We start from the raw sequence: 12900 nt of genomic DNA, 5'->3' as shown, positions 1-12900 counted from the left end.
AATCAGCATGTTTGAAGTCAAAACAAAAATTTTCTCCTCTGGAGGTGTCTGGGTGTCAGTTAAGTGACAGACTCTTGATTTCAGCTCAGGTCATGATCTCATGGTTTATGAGTTTAAAGCCCCACATCAGGCTCTGTGCTGACAGTAGGGAGTCTCTGCTTGAGATTCTCTCTCTCTCTCTCTCTCTCTCTCTCTCTCTCTCTGTCCCTCCCCCACTCACTTTCCCTCCCTCTTTCTCAAAATAAATAAACTTAAAAATTTTTTTTTCTCCTATGGAAGCTGCACTTTGGAGTACTCCATATTTAAAAAGGCCATTTGCTAGTGTCTCCAAATTATAATTTTATTAATTTGTAGTATATTCCTCCCTAGTCTGCCACTTCCTTGGAAGCCTGGGATTTTCAGGCCAATATTTTATATGTAAGAGTCAAGTTTTATATATGGCTACTCCACACCTAGTAACTCAGGGGCAATATTAGATAATTTGTGGCTTTTATAGACGCTCATTCAGAGTCATTAGACTTGTGGAATTTAGGGTGGTTAATGACTACTCCCAGACAGAGGAGTTAGAAGTGCTAATGTGTGGTTAAGTTGTACCTGCTTCTCATTCCTTCTCTGCCCCCTCCCTGTTTTAAATTCATATTTTCATCTTTCAGAGCCACTTTGGAGTGAGCTGGATGCACATGCTTGCTGTGGGAGATAGAAAGATAATTTTTGTTTAACGTGCTGACAGCATGATCTTGCTAGTTAATTATTGCTGTGAGAGGACTCCTAATCCTCTCTTCTAAAACAAAAAATTTTTCGTATCTATTCCCTGCTTCTTAACTGTGCTGTGAATAGCGATCCCATATAAAAATGAGTGCTTACTCTATTTTTGGCTGATAGTTTATCCTGGAAGGGATACGAGGAAATAGCGTCACCCAAAGCTACCTATACCAAGGTTGCCTAATTGAGAGTTTGTTTTGTCAAGGCGAAATTCTGGTTTTATCTGCCTTTAAAGTTTTTCAGGCTAAAACTATTTTGACATACTCTTTAGAAGAGAACTTTTAAACTCTGCTCATTCATTTGTCTTTGTCCTGGAGGAGATTCAGAATAATTTTCTGAGAAGAATCCTGGCTCTGCCAGAGGGTGTTCTCTGTGTTCAGAGCACAGGTGATAGAAGTCAGGTCTTTTGATTCATATCTTTTTTTTTTTTTCTTTGCAAGGAACAGAAAACCAGTCAAATTAGCTCAAATGGAAACGGGTTTTATTATAACAGGGGTTATATTAGTTTTCCAGGCTGTCATGAACCAAATGGTCTAAACAATAGGAATTTATGGTTGCACAGTCTGGAGGCCAGAAGTCTGAGATCAAGTTGTTGGTACAGTTGGTATGTTCTAAAGGCTCTGAGGGAGAATCTCTTCCAGAATCTCCCCTAGCTTCTGGTGGTTGGCTGAAAATCTTTGGTATTCCTTGGCCTGTAGAAGCATCATCTCTCCCTTTACCTTTGCATGGTGTTGTCCCTGTGTGGTTGTGTCTGGGTCCAAACTCCCCCTTTTTATAAGGACACAATCATATTGGAATAAGGGCCTACCCTACTTCAGTATGATCTCGTCTTACCCAATTGCATCTTCAATGATCCTACTTCCAAATAAGGTCACATTCTGAGGTATTGGGGCTTCGGATTTCAACATATGGATTTTGGGGGGAAACAATTCAATGGGTTTTCACAGAACTCCTTTGTACGATGTATACCAGTGCCTCACGGAAATTGGAAGTACATCCGGTATTTCTGGAATGTCTATCAGTTTGCCTCTTCTTTCTGCATGTGTGTCTTATTTTCTTCTCTCTAAACTTGCTTCTTCTACAAGGCTTTTGGTTTGGGCTCCTCTGTAGTTTTGGTCTGTTATGGTGCTGACTCTGGCTTCTGGGGCTGTGGTTCCGGCAGCTGCCTATCGCTAACTGACTGAATGTTAATTCTTAAGAAAGACACTCTGATTGCTTCAGCTCAGCATTGGGTTGCCTGAATTGGGAGTTGATCTGGGGTTCAAGCGGCTGTGGCTGGGGGTGGGAGTGGGGCAAGGTCTGATATATAGGCCAGTATTTATGCACTGTAGGTGAAATTTGGTACTTTGAGAAGGTTCCAGGGATAGAGCATGGAATAAGAAATGATGTGATTGAAGATAGCCACAAATTCCTTAACCCTCCTCCTACTGGGAGGTAAAATTTTATGTTAGCATGAGTCCTTGAGAACTAACAACCAAGGTAACATTAAATGTGCAAGAATGTTATCAGAGACAATGGCTTTGTGAAAGGAAACAGGGACAGAGACAGGAGAGGCTGAGAGAGACATACAGACACCAGTGCAAGTCTGACTGAGTGAAGAAGGGAGGGAGAGAAAGGTGAATGCATTCCAGATTGTTGTGTATCCAAGGAACTTTTGGCAGAGTTGTTGGGGAGTCCTTGGTCCATAGTTTACTGACAAAGGAGTCTTATGTCTTTCAGGAATGGGTCTGCCTTATGTCCACCATACTCATTCACTATGTGGACTCCAAGGTGCAGTACCTGGGCCCCTTGGTCAATTATACTGCCTATAGTAGGAGGACCACAAGCCTACTTCCCCTCCACTTGAGTCTGAGTGGATCTTTGGCTGCTTTGAGCAATAGAATATGGCAGAAGTGACCCTCACCAGTGTCTACCCAAGGCCAACAAAATGTCAGCTTTCACTTCCTTTCTTTGAGAACACTCTCTTTAAGAGCTCTCAGCCACCATGGAAAACTTAGGACTACCCCAGATATGCTGGAAAGGCTACATGTAGGTGACCTGGTTGACAGTCCTCACTGAGTTCAGCTTTCCAGCCGTGTCTGCTGACATTCTTGAAGTGTAAGAGAAGCTGTTTTGGACTCTCTGGCACAGCTGAATACTAACAGATGACCTCAGTAGTGCCATATGGAGCAGGAGAATCACCAGTGGAATCCTGCCCAAAGCACTGACTCACAGAATTATAAAACATAATAAATTGGTTATTGCTTTAAGCTGCTAAGTTTTGGGGGTAATTTGTTACAGAGCAATAAATAACCAGAACATTAAGTCTCTTACATAGGATAATTCCATCAAAGGTGAAAGTTTCCATTTGATTAGGCCCTCCTAAAGGAACAAACAGAAGGGTAAAACAGCATGACATTGGGAGAATCAACTCTGAGACGTGAGTTCCGAAGATTGATTTTGTTACCCTTTGGAATTCTAATCAATCCAGAATATCATCCTCTTCAACTTGAGAAAACAAAGAATCGGAGAAGTCATGATGCTGTTTACAGGATCCATATCAAAGAGTTTAAGTAGACTTCCCTTTCTCTTAGGATTCCGGTAAGTTAGAAGTTGGGGCAGAGGTTTTAGTGATAATAGGAGGGACTAGCAGAGACTAACTGTATCTCAATTTAGAGGAAGCCTCAGGTCCAACCAGCATCAACTTGTCCCCCATTACAAGGGAAGGATGTGAGCAGGCCCCACGGACTGGGAGAATCCTAGAGCCAGGGGAGAAAAAGGTAGAGAAACGAAAGATAGAAATATGGTAAGAGGGTCAATCTTAAAAGTTCTCATCATGGGATAAAAAAAAATTGTAACTGACAATGGCTGCTAACTAGATTTATTGTGGTAATCATCTTGCAATACAGTTACAAATATAGAATTGTTATGTTGTACACCTAAAACTAACATAATATTATATGTCAAGTATATATCAATAATAATAATAATAATAATAATAATAATAATAATAATAAATGACAGGTGAGAAGTGTTAGAAGCAGGGTCTCAGACTCAGAAATGTTAACATTCATGTGTGAATGCTGGCTGGAAGTTCAACATTAGCTGGTCCCACTGCCAAAGTCAGATCGCACCTGTAATGATTTAACCTCTAACCAATGCCCTGCCTATCCTGCACCATAAATGTGGTGTGCCTTGCCCTAAATCAATAGATGTTAGCAACCATGGGTTTTAGAATACATAGTTTCTCATGAAAATAATGGATGATAAATATATTTAAGAAAATCACACTGATCACAGGAGAGTGTGATGTATAGATGGGGAGGATTTTTATCACCTGGCTAGGATTATTAACCTGCCCAAGGTTAAGGCTTGGGGTGAGTGTGGGGATGGCCACAGAAAGCTACACAGGAGGGGTGCCTGGGTGGCTCATTCAGTTAAGCGTCAAACTCTTGATATCAGCGCAAGCCATGATCTCACAGTTCATGGGTTAGAGCCCCACGTTGGGCTCTGTGCTGACAGTTCAGAGCCTGCTTGGGATTCTCTCTCCTCCCTCTCTCTGCCTTCCACCACTTGCATTCTTTCTCTCTCTCAAAAATAAACATTTTTTTTTTTAAAGAAAGCTACACAGGAAATGAGGAAAGAGCCTGCAGTTTTTCCTGTTATGATGTATTATCTTCTCTCTTACTACTCTCTCAACTATGACTTTTGTCAACCATCATGATGACACATCATGAGGGAAAAATAATTCACTTGTAAGTGGAAAAGCATTTATACTTAAAATAATAAAAGGAAGAAAAATCAAGAATTGTTAGAAACACATAATACTGAAAAAACATTTATGAATACATATCATGACCAAAAGTTAAAGAGCCATTTACAAAATGGAATAGATGAATTATGAATAATTTGAGATTTCACAAAGTTAGAAGTAAGGAGCAGGCTAATACTGGAGAGTGAGAATGTTAAGAACATTAAAAAAATGGGATAAACAAATCTTTGTTCGCAAACACAGATTAGGTTAAAGAAAGGCAAAATCAACATATAAAAGTATTTATTAAAAAATGATTGAGCAAATAAAATTCTGAAAAAATCAAGAGGTTTAGAGGAAGTAGAAATGAGTACCTTAAGCATAAGAAATTAGATCATAAAACAGGGTCAAATCAGCATAAACCAGGATATATGGGAATAATTCTGCTTTGTAGACTCATAAAATGAAATACAGCCCAAAGAATTGAAAGAAAAAGCACAGGAAATATTAATCATTTTAAAAAATGTTTATTTATGGGGAGCCTGTGTGGCTCAGTCGGTTGAGCGTCTGACTTCAGCTTAGGTCATGAGCTCACAGTCCGTGAGTTCGAGCCCCGCGTCGGGCTCTGTGCTGACAGCTCAGAGCCTGGAGCGTGTTTCAGATTCTGTGTCTCCCTCTCTCTCTGACCCTCCCCACTCATGCTCTCTCTCGCTCTCTCGCTCTCTCTTTGTCAGAAATAAATAAACATTAAAAAAAATTAAAGACTTCTTTAAAAAAAAATATTTATTCTGAAGAGAGAGAGAGAGAGAACACCAAGCATATGAGCCAGGGGAGGGTCAGAGAGAGGGGAGCGAAGGATCCAAAGCGGGCTCCATGCTAACAGCAGGGAGCCTGATGCGGGGCTCAAACTTATGAACCTTGAGATCATAACATGAGCTGAAGTCAGACGCTTAACTGACTGAGCCACCAGGGTGCCCCAGGAATTATTAATCATTTTAATGAGACACATTGATTCAGGCAAGTGTGAAGTTTTGGCAGAGAACTCCAAGTTGGAAATGTGTTCTCGAGGCTTCCTCCCTTGGCCACCCCCAGGATGTGGTGAGCTCTAGAGCCTGGCAGAGAGCAGCACTGAGCTGGGCATGGCTGTGGCCTCATCCGGTGCCTTGCCCTGCACCGTGAGCACACCTGTGAGGCCCAGAGTACCTGCCAGTTAGAGGTCGTGGACAACATGGGTCTGAAATGGGCTCAGTGCCCAGAGCAATTTAGATACTTGGCAGAAACTCATATTCTAATTATATGTTAACAAATTACTTCTTTATTTTAATTTTTAATCAAACACACCACTTGTAGCTAGCCTCAAAAAATACAAATATGTAATTATCACTGGGAAGTTTTAAAAAATCTGGTACAAGGAGTTCAGTGTTTTTAATGTCTTTAAGAGAAAAAATGCACTGCTACTTTTTGCCTATTCTTCTCAATTAACTTCACTAACAATTTTTCAATTTGTCCGAAGTATCCTGCATAGTCATTTGAGTCCAGCCTTTGTCATGTACTACATAGACAAATACTTGACTTCTCTTACCTTCCATTTCCTTGACTGTAAAGAGGTTGGAATAGAATTTAGCTCATAGGATTAGTGATTAAGCAGAAAATGCAACTAAAGTCCTTTCCATAATAACTGCCACATAGTAAGCAATAAATGCTATTTATTATTACCATTAATTTATTATCTATGACAACTCCAGACATACCGATATCTTTCCTATATTTAACTTCCCCCACCTAGAATTCTAATATATTGTTTATTCTATTATGCTATTAAGAACCCCCAAACCCTTATGACCTAAATTAAATGAATATTCTGGCACTTAAATATCTTGACCTCTATTATCAGTAAAATTAATTCTGTTTCTAAATTATTCTAATCAGGTATCATTTTTATAAAGAGAGGCAATTAAGTTTAGTTGGTTTATCGTACAGTCTGCAGTCTTGCTGGATTATTGTCTCTAGTAATAATTTTATTCTTTTTTTCTTTCCAGATACATATTCGTGCCATCTTCAAATACAGTTCAATCATATCTTCATTCTTATGTTTGTATCCCTATTTCTTTTTCTGCTTGAATAGTAATTGCCAATAATATTAATATGTGAATTGCAAGTATTATCCATATATTAAGCAGAAGTGCTAAAAAGGGGGATATTCATTGTTATTTTTTTAAAAAGGAATGACTCCAATGAATTTGTATTAAATATATAAACACATGACTTGAAATAGACATATTTGATGGTCTGTTAAGAAATTCCCAATGACATTAGTCTTAGACTTAAAATTCAGAACAAATATTGGATTTTGTCAAATACATTCTTGGCATTTACTGAGAAGCTTAGAAGATTTTAGTTTTTTCCCCCTTATTAATGTGATGAGTCACATTAATTATTTCCTTCATGCTGCATCAGTTTAAAATATTGGGATAAATCACTGGCGGTTTTTATAATATTTGGATGCTTGTATATCATTCTGTAATTGAAATTAGTCTAATAGGCCTTCTGTGGTATTTCTTTTTTAGGTTTTGGAATCCAAACAGTTTTTGCTTCATAGACTTGTTTGCGCTATGTTTTAATTTTAAATATTTTGGACAGTTGTTGTTATCTATATAATATTCTTTGATATTTTTACAAAGTTTTACAATGAATCTGTGATAGTGAAATACACATTATATAATGACTTTTTATATTTTTTCTCATTGATTTTATTAATGTGGATCTTTAAGGAATGGCCATTTGATAACTATATTCTTTTTTATAAATAGTTATCTATGCTACTTTGGTTTCTAGCAGGATGAATGTTATAGTTGAGATTATTTGTCACAATTTAAAAGATTTTTTAAAATAAAATTTATTAAATATTTTTTTGAATTGAGCCAATAGTTGATCATTGATGTTAAGCTTTTCAGTTGATTAATGAGTTACCAATGTCCAAGATTGGCTTGAAAAATCAGACTCACATGAATCAGAAATCTTACCTAGTAACAAATTTCACCAAATAAGATCAAGGATACAGGCAGTCAAAAGGTTCAGAGGCAACAGAGAGAGGTCCTTCCTGTTTCAAATATGCTCCTCTGATCTGGAATAGACAGGTCTCTATGTGAGGTTGACTGGAGCAATGCCACAGTGAAAGTGTTTTAGTTATGAAACACCTGTATTTTATATCCTGGGTGAAGAGCTCAAGTGGCATTCTCTGAGGAATCACACCCCTTACATCTTGGATTCTATTTGCTTTAAATAATCTTTAGCTTGAGACTTCCTGTTAAAGGCATTCCAGAAATAAGTACTGTTCTTCCTAACAAATATTTCTAGTCTCTTTACCTGGAGGTCTGGGTGACAAGGTGGTCATTGGCCTTTTTCTCTGGGGGTCTTTCCACCTCTTGAAGGAAATGAATGATTGAAGGCCAGTTGCTTTAACTCCTTATTCCCAGCTAATTATTGTTTCTGGTGCTCATTTTTTACTGATTTTTGTCTCCTCTCCCCCAAGCATGCTTGTTTCTACTCTTAGTTGTATCATTTCTGTTTCCAACTTTATTTGGTTTAATTTGTTTCTTTCCCATCTTAGGATGGTATCAGTTATATATATTCAGAAAAGTATATTTCCTTTTACATTTCTTTGGTAATATCTTACAAATTTTGATGTGTTTTGTTTATATTTTTATTGTTCAGATATTTTCATATCTCTCTTTTAAGTAGGATTCTGAAGTAGTATTTTCAACTTATTACTAGATAACTTTGCTTTTGTTTAATTTTGCTATGAGTAGTGCAAATGTAACACAAATCTCTGCCTTTTGGCATTTTCTAAATAAATACTTGGTCTTCAAAATAGCATGTATTTGCAAACATTTACCAAGCCCTTAAACTGTGCCAAGTACTACTAAAATGGAATAAGCATAATTGTGTGCCCTTTCCTTTCCTTTCCTTTCCTTTCCCTTCCTTTCCTTTCCTTTCTTTCTTTCTTTTTTAAAAATTTTTTATTTGAGAGAGAGAGAGAGAGAGAGAGAGAGCACAAGCAGGGGAGAGGGGCAGACAGAGAGAGAGAGAGAGAGAGAGAGAATCTTAAGCAGGTTCCATGCTCAGCATGGAGCTTGACACAGGGCTCAACCCCCTGACCCTGGGATCATGACCTGAGCCAAAATCAAGAGTCAGATGCTCAACCAACTGAACTATCCAGGTGCCCCTTTCCTTTAATTTCTTAAGGATTTTACTGTCTTGTCTTCTTTCTCTGGCATCATCATTTTTTTCTTTTTTACTAGATTATTCTCATTAACATACTCTAGTATCTCCCACCTTGAGTGGAACAGAAGGACTTTGGGGACTCAGTGTGTGTCCTAATCCCTAAAAACTGTGTATCTATTATATTACATGGCAAAAAGGACTTTGCATATGTGATTAAGTTTTCAAATGAGGAAATTATCCTGAATTATCCTGGTAGGCACAGTGTAATCATGAGGGTCCTTATAAGAGGGAAACAGGAGGATCAAAGCCATAGAAGGGGATGTGATTATAGAGTCAATGATATGGAGCCATGGCCCAAGGAATGCAGGCAGACTCTAGAAACTGGGAAAAGCAAAGAGATAGATTCTGCCATAGATCCTTTAGAAAGAACACATGTCTGCCAACCCATTAGACTTCTGACCTCTAGAACTGCAAGATAATAAATGTATGTCTTTTTAAGACTTAGGTTTATGGTGATTTGTTATAGCAGCAATAAGACACTAATACATTCAAGAAACTGTACTCCCAAATGAGAGAGTGCTGCCTCATATCCTACTTTGGTAGCCATCTCTGTGCAGTCAAGTTTCAGTATCTTTGCAAGATAGGCACCTGAAATAAGATTTGCTATGTCTTTTGTTGCCTTTGTGTCTATTAGTGTTTCATTGTAATGCCTACACAGATAAAATGGTAATATACTGCTCTGTATTCATGAAGGAGTAGGACAGTGTCTATGCCCTATCTTCTAAGTTACTAGTATTGGATGTGTGTGTCCCTCTTATAAGCCACAGCCTGTTAAGGTTATTTTTAATTTTAATTAAGGCTAGTTTTGTTTTACAAGAAAATTTAGCTTCCTTACTTATTTTTTGCTTCTTTTGATTGCATTATTCATTATCTATTCACAAATTAAAATTTAATGATGCCACTCTTTGCTTTCTATTTTCATTTACATGATATCTCAGTGGACATTAAACTTTTCAAACACTGTATTTTGTTTCACACTGATATGGGAGATTTCAAGGTAAGATATCAATATTAGAATATACAATCCCTATCTCCAAAATTTCCATTTACATTAAATATCATAATTGTTTAGTTTGCTTTGGTTTCAGTACACCTATTTCATGCATTCTGTTCATTATTTCCTTCATTATTTTGCTATTATTGTCTCAAGAAATCCTAAAGAGAAACAATTGAGTTTGTTGTTGCTAGTGAATCCCATAAAGTTTTGCATGACCTGCATTAGTTTAAGTTTTTTTTAATGTTTATTTTTGAGAGATGGAGAGACAGAGCATGGGCAAGGGAGGGGCAGGGAAAGAGAGGGGAACACAGAATCCTAAGTGGGCTCCAGGCTCTGAGCTGTCAGCACAGAGCCTGACATGGGGCCCCCAACTCATGAGCCATGAGATCATGACCTGAGCCAAAGTTGGACACTTAACGTATTGACCCACCCAGGTGCCCCTGCATGACGTGTATTAAATTAACTACCACATTCAACAACAAAGCAATAAAATTTCACTCCCTTTTTTAAAAAAGTAGGAGTTCCTACTCTTGATCTACATCACTCTTTCTGATCCTTGTAAATTTGATATGATAATAATAATGATAAAGCTGATAATTGTCGAGTACTAACCATGTGCCAGTCACTGTTTTAAGCACTTTCTTCATTAGCTCATTTCACCCTCACCATAACCATGTACATAAGTATTACTCTTGTCCCCAGTTACAGACAGAAAAATTAAGCTGCTGAGAGCTTCAATTGCCCATGGCATAAAATTTGAATGTGGAGAAGCTGGACTTTGAACCCTGAAATTCTGGAGTCAGAACCTACTCATGTAAGTACTACACTAAAACGCTTCTCTGAAATTTAATAACATATCATTCTGGTTTATTGTATAGGTTACATATTTTTCAAGTGTTAAAGGAGCATTTATTAACATGAAATCTTACCTCAAAAACTCAGTACATTTCTTTTTTTTTAAATATATGAAACTTATTGTCAAATTGGTTTCCATACAACACCCAGTGCTCATCCCAACAGATGCCGTCCTCAATACCCATCACCCACCCCCCCCATCAGCCTTCAGTTTGTTCTCAGTTTTTAAGAGTCTCTTATGCTTTGGCTCTCTCCCACTCTAACCTCTTTTTTTTGGGGGTGGGGAGGAAAAAAAACTCAGTACATTTCTAAGGTAAAAAGTACTCAACTCTTAAATATGGAGAACAAACAGAGGGTTCCTGGAGGGGTTGAGGGAGGGGCTTGGGCTAAATGGGTAAGGGACATTAAGGAATCTACTCCTGAAATCATTGTTTCACTATATGCCAACTAATTTGGATGTAGATTAAAAAAAATAAGTTAAAAAAAGTATTCAGAGATTGTTACAATCAATTTGGAACATAATTTGTAATATCTTTCCAAATGGAAGATGTGCATAACCTAAGTACCCTATGAAAATTCTTCTTCATGTGCATAAGGAGAGCTACACAACACTGTTTATACTTGGAAAAATTGAAGAGAATATAACTGTCCATCTCCAGAAGAATAGATGCATGAACTGTGGATCATACATGCAGTATAAAGTTCTATAGCACTCTAAATGAATAACCTATGGTTATTTGCAACCATGAACGGATCTGAAAAATATAAAATTTCGCTAAAAAGAAGCAAGGATAAAAAGGATACGGTATCATATCATTTATATAAATTTAAAAGGAAGTAATATATTTTGTTAGCAGACACAGAATATACACCATGAAATTTTTAAAAATGAAAATGATAAATATTAAGTGCAGTAGAATGGTTACCTCATGGAAGGTAGGGACCATATAGGCCATATTCCTTGGTTACCTAAAATAAAACTTAATAACAATTTTAATAAAAATTCTTTATTATTTAAAACATCCCCAGGGGCATCTGGGTGGCTCAGTCGGTTAAGCATCCGATTCTTGATTTCAGTTCGGGTCATGATCCCGGGGTCATGGGATCAAGCCCTGTGTTGGACTCTGTGTTGAGTGTGGACCCTGCTTTGAATTCACTCTCTTTCTGTCTCTCTGTCTCTGTCTCTGTCTCTCTCTCCCCCTCTGCCCCTCTCCCTAGCTGGTACCCTCTCTCTCTCTAAAATAAAAATAAATAAATATATAAAACATCCCCACAAACTACCATAGGACAAAGAGCAAATAAAAATTCAACAATTCAACAGCTTAACAAAGAAAAGAAATATGTCATATCAAAGCTTGTGTGATTTGGCCAGAGGTATACTCAGAAGTAAACACTTTGATGTGTTTTGAAAATTAAAAAAAAAGAGGAAAGGAAATGAATCAAGTATTCAATTTGAAAAGATAGAAATAAAAGAAAAATAATGAAATTTAAGGAATCCAAGTGAAAATAGGTTTTACGTATATAAACACACACACATATGTAAAAACATTAAAAATAAGATAGAATTAGAAGAGTTACAGTTAAATTGATAAATATATACAAGAACTAGTTTTTAAAAATAAGCCAAATCAATGGAAAATCTACAAAGGAATCTACAAACTCAGTTTGAAATGAGAAAGGATTTGACAATAAATGAAGAGTAGATAGAAATCATAAGGGATTTCATACTTATTAAAGCACACAACTTATACATTTCAATGATGAATAACTTTCTGAAGAAAAAGTATTAAAATTTATTCAAGATGTAGAAAACCTTTCTAATGTAATCATCAGGAAAGAAATTTAAAAACCGGCCAATTATTTGAAAATATAGGCTCCAGAGTCACAAAGTCTTTGAAAATCATCCATTTAAATTTTCAAGGAATAACTCATTTCGGTAGCCTATGCTTCACCACAGAGCCCTTAAAACCCGTGTGAGCTGTTTGTCCTTTGTGTGCTCCTCGGATCCACTTTCCTTCTCCACTCTGCCCTCTGCCCAACCATACTACATCAAAGGTCACCCTGCCCTCTGCTTTTGGACTGGGTCCAACCAAACTGGAAACCCAGCAAGAGACAGGAGGAAGGAAGAAAGCTTGGGTGCACTATTTATTCCCTTGGATCTGTTTCTGAGGAGCTCGCTGCTTGAGATCCCAAATGAAGATCACAGGTTTTCTCAAAGTGACCATTTTCAGGTTACTCTCTCATTCCAGGTTCTGGTGACCGTTTCTTTCTA

At 37.3% G+C, this 12900-nt stretch overlaps 1 protein-coding gene across 1 annotated transcript in view; it reads right to left on the bottom strand.

Moving 5' to 3' along the window:
* Window positions 1-1226: 1226 nt before the first annotated feature.
* Window positions 1227-12900, bottom strand: part of CAPZA3 (capping actin protein of muscle Z-line subunit alpha 3) — a 38943-nt gene continuing 27269 nt past the window's right edge. The window contains exon 2 of the mRNA XM_043561953.1: window positions 1227-1530. The gene's annotated coding sequence lies outside the window, so the exon portion shown is untranslated. The remainder of the gene's footprint in view (window positions 1531-12900) is intronic.

The sequence above is a fragment of the Prionailurus bengalensis genome, chromosome B4 (assembly GCF_016509475.1).
Source record: "Prionailurus bengalensis isolate Pbe53 chromosome B4, Fcat_Pben_1.1_paternal_pri, whole genome shotgun sequence".
NCBI lineage: Eukaryota > Metazoa > Chordata > Mammalia > Carnivora > Felidae > Prionailurus > Prionailurus bengalensis.
This window is presented reverse-complemented; position numbering and strand designations above follow the sequence as displayed.